Source organism: Triticum urartu, chromosome 6A (assembly GCF_056163025.1).
Source record: "Triticum urartu cultivar PI428250 chromosome 6A, HENAU_Tu73, whole genome shotgun sequence".
Taxonomy (NCBI): domain Eukaryota; kingdom Viridiplantae; phylum Streptophyta; class Magnoliopsida; order Poales; family Poaceae; genus Triticum; species Triticum urartu.
Window position 1 is genome coordinate 553092887 of NC_141878.1, and position 5019 is coordinate 553097905.

Consider the following 5019-nt stretch of genomic DNA (forward strand, 5'->3'; position numbering starts at 1 on the left):
GGTGTATGACCATCGAAGGTTTTATTCATGTAAACAGAACAACAATTATTCTCTGATTTTAAATGAATAACCGTATTGCAATAAACATGATCAAATCATATTCATGCTCAACACAAAAGCCAAATAACATTTATTTAGGTTTAACACTAATCCCGAAAGTATAGGGAGTGTGCGATGATGATCATATCAATCTTGGAACCACTTCCAACACACATCGTCATTTCACCCTCAACTAGTCTCTATTTATTCTGTAACTCCTGTTTCGAGTTACTAATTTTTAGCAACCAAACAAGTATCAAATACCCAGGGCTACTATAAATACTAGTAAGGTACATATCAAAAACCTGTATATCAAATATACCCTTGTTCACTTTGCCATCCTTCTTATCCACTAAATATTCAGGGCATTTTCGCTTCCAGTGACCAGTCCCTTTGTAGTAGAAGCACTTAGTCTCAGGCTTAGGTCCAGACATGGGCTTCTTCACTTGAGCAGCAACTTGCTTGCCGTTCTTCTTGAAGTTCGCTTTCTTCCCCTTTGCCCTTTTCTTGAATCTAGTGGTCTTATTAATCATCAACACTTGATTCTCTTTCTTGATTTCTACCTTCATTGATTTCATCATCATGAAAAGCTCAGGAATCGTTTTCCTCATCCCTTGCATACTATAGTTCATCACGAAGTTCTACTAACTTGGTGATTGTGACTAGAGAATTCTGTCAATCACTATTTTATCTGGAAGGTTAACTGCCACTTGATTCAAGCGATTGTAGTACCCAGACAATCTGAGCACATGCTCACTGCTTGAGCTATTCTCCTCCATCTTTTAGCTATAGAACTTGTTGGAGACTTCATATCTCTCAACTCGGGTATTTGCTTGAAATATTAACTTCAACTCCTGGAACATCTCATATGATCCATGACGTTCAAAACGTCTTTGAAGTTCCGATTCAAAGTTGTTAAGCATGGTGCACTAAAGTATCAAGTAGTCATCATATTGAGCTAGCCAAACGTTCATAACGTCTGCATCTGCTCCTGTAATAGGTCTGTCACCTAGCGGTGCATCAAGGACATAATTATTCTGTGCAGCAATGAGGATAATCCTCAGATCACAGATCCAATCCGCATCATTGCTACTAACATCTTTCAACTTAGTTTTCTCTAGGAACATATCAAAAATAAAATAGAGGAGCTAAATGCGAGCTATTGATCTATAACATAGATATGCTAATACTACCAGGACTAAGTTCATGATAAACTAAAGTTCAATTAATCATATTGTAAGTGCATCTAGTGCCACCCCTAGTTGGTTTTGGAGTATTGACGACAAACCTAGTTGAGGGACTAATGTGTTTATGAGAATTGCACGAAAACACAGGTAGAAGTCCCTCATTGATTCGGTTTTACTACCAGATATGACCCCTAAAAAAGTACGAAGACATTGAAGACAATGGTGGTTTATGAAGATATTCATATTGAAGACAATGACATGAGAAGACTCCCTATGAAGCTTTTGAAACTCGAAGACCTAGATCCTTCGTAGTTTTATTTTATTCATGTTGCGTCATAGGAACCACCATACTGTTAAGTGGGGTCGAAGAGAACCAGTCAGAATGACTGAAGTGATGCCTAATTCAAATCCTATGTCTTCGAGCGAAGCCTATGAGAGAAAATCTTGTCCAGAGTCAGACAAGTCAGCTTTACTTGTAGCCCAAGTAAAGTTGCCGTGTGAGTTCAAAATCCGACCGTTGGTACACGTGTCAATTCCTTAGTGACCCAGGGTCATTTCGGACAGATCAGGTCGGGTTACCAAGTGGCTATAAATAGTCCACCCCCCCACAACCTTAAATGGCTGGCTGCTCAAATTTCAGTGCACGGCTTTTGTCGTTTGAGAGCAACCCACCTCGAAGCCTTTGAAAGAAAAATTCCCAGTGAGGAGAAAAGCCCTAACCACCCAGAGCCAGAGTAAATTGGGCATCACTTAAGTCTTCGTGTCTGTGTGATTTGAAGACTTATTACACTTGAGGACTGTGCATCCTCCAGACGGTTAGGCGTCGCGTTCTGAGCATCCAAGAGAAATTGTGGATTGCCGGTGAACAAAGTCTGTGAAGGTTTGGGAGTCTACCTTGAAGACTTACTAGAGTGATTGGGCGAGGTCTGTGTGACCTTAGCTCAAGGAGAAAACGGTGAGGACTGGGTGTCTTGGACTAAGTGTCCTTGACTGGGTGTCCGGGACTGTGTGTCCTTCGGTTTAAATACCTAGCCGCTCCAACCAGACGTACAGTTGTCACAGCAACTGGAACTGGTCCAACAAATCATTGTCTTCAACGTGTCACTGGTTTCATCTTCACTTCCCTTCATTTACAGTTATTCATTGTGAAGCCATTGCATGCTTGCTTTATCTTTTGTCTTCACAACATGAATGTATGATCTGTTCGGCTTCATAACTTCTTCCTACCTGATCCTTATTACACTGAAGCTGTTTGTCATTGCGCTTTCACTCTATTGAATACATGACCATGGCTGCCCTAGTGTAATCTAACTTCCGCTGCATAGTAATAGGAATAATCTTCACTGTTTGTCTTCATAACTCTCACGTTTTGAAGACTTCCATAAAAATCGCCTATTCACCCCCCCTCTAGTCGATATAACGCACTTTCAATTAGTATCAGAGCTTGGTGCTCCCTTGTTCTGTGTGATTCGGTTTAACCACCTGGAGTTTTAGCTATGTCGACTGCAGGGATAATCAAAGTCTCCGCTGCTTGTCCCGTCTTCGATGGAACTGAATATCCCTACTGGAAGAATAAGATGCGCATGCATCTTGAAGCCATTGACGTCGACCTATGGTATGTCGTCGAAAACGGCGTTCCCAAGGCTGGAGAAGGTGTCACTGCTGCTGATGTCAAGAAGTTCGTTCAACTGGACTCTACTGCCAAGAATATCATCTGTGGTCATCTGACCAAAGGATAGTATGGCCGTGTGAGTGCCTTGAAGACATCCAAACTGGTCTGGGATTGGCTCTCCAAAGTTAATGAAGGCATATCAACCCAGAGAGATCAAAGAATCAGTGTCCTTCGCAATCTGTTCAACCGCTTCAAACGAAATGACAATGAGAATGTCCAGCACACCTTTGATTGGCTCACTGACATCACAAATGAGCTTCAAGCCCTCGGCGCTACTGAGATCACCAAACATGAAATCGTCAAGACGCTGCTGAGATCACTTGATAGTTCATTTGACATTCTGGCCCTGATGATTCAAGAACGTCCTGATTTCAAGACACTCGATCCGTCTGACATACTTGAGAGGCTCAACACACATGAGTTTCAGCTTTCTGAGAAAAGAGATATCTACGGCCCAAACTATGGGCGAACTCGTGCCTTGAAGGCAAAAGCTGTCTCCTCATCTGAAGAAGAATCTGACTGCAGTTCTGATGATCCTGAAGACATTGGAAGAGAACTTGCAATGCTAGTGAAGAAGTTTCAAAAATTCACCAAGAAGAAAGGCTTCAGAAAATCTTCACGATCAAGCTCAAGGAATGATGAAGCTTCTGCTCATGACTACAAGAAGAAAACATGTCACAAGTGCAAGAAAACTGGGCACTTCATCTCTGAGTGTCCACAGTGGGACAATGAGAACAGAAGGAAGAAGAAGAGCAAGGAATATGACTCTGACGACAAGAAGAAGAAGAAATACTCAAAGTCTTCTTCCAAAACTTCATCAAGGTCTTCATCACACAAGAAGAGCTCATCTGGCAAGGCACGTGCGTTTGTTGGAAAGGAGATGGATTCAGAGGAGGAGTCCGCATCTGAGGAGGCAGAGGTGGAGTCTGAGGAGGAGTCTAATTCTGGCATTGCGAGTCTGGCTACAGCATACGTCGCCAAGTCCATCTTCAATACTGAAGACAATGACTGCATCACCGACACCGACGCAAATGACAAGAACGACTCCACTCCTACCTACTGCTTCATGGCACGCGGTGCCAAGGTAAACACACGCACAACTCTCTATGAAACATCTAGTGACGATGACTCTGAATGTGATTCAAAACCTAGCTACAAAACACTTGCTAAAATTGCAACTGAACAACAGAAAGCAATGGAACATATTCAAAAATTGTTAGACAGAAGCGATGATCTGTTGGGTGCTGAAATGACTCGATCTGAATCCTTAATTGAAGACATAAAAAACCTTCACGTTAAGTATCAGGAACTTGAAGATCGTCATGATACTCTCTCAACAACTCATGAAAAGCTTTCCTATGATTATCTTCAAAGGAAGCAAGAACTTGAGAAATTGAGGGTGGCTCATGAAGATCTTCAAAAGGAAAACGAGTCACTTCGCGCTGAACAGATCAGTCCCGCTCAGGAAGGATTTGAACCACCATGTCTTAAATGCATTGAGCGTGATAATGCTGCTTCTATTGCTGAATGTTCCACTGCTACTACCGTTTCAATATCTTCAACTGTTGACGTGGTAACTAACCCCTCTGCTAAGGATACCACTGCTATTGCTGATGAGAATGCTAGGTTGAAGACATTGCTTGAAACAGGGATGTACAAAAGTCTGAAAGGGCATCAGACATTATGTGATGTCCTTAAGAAGCAGATTCTGAACCGAAACCCTAGGAAAGAGGGTGTTGGGTTCGTGAGGAAAATTAATGCAGATGGGTCTTACTGGAAACCTGAGCAGTACCCCAAAACCACATGGGTTGCTGCAAAGGAATCCTCAGCAGATCCATCCAATCTGTCTGGCTTCACTTGTGCTAACCCAATTATCATTGATGAATCCTTTGATGCAAACTATAAACTGTTTAAGAATCAGAATGATAAAGTGTTTGCCAGGTACATTGGTACTAACTGCAGGAATGGACCGCCTATGAAGAAGATCTGGGTTCCGAAAACATGTCTGGAAAATTTTCCTGTGAACGTCTTCATGACACCTCACTTGAAGAAGACAAACCTCAGACCAAAGGCTTCATATGGTCCAAATGCTTCATACAAACAGGGGACTCACCTGAGTCG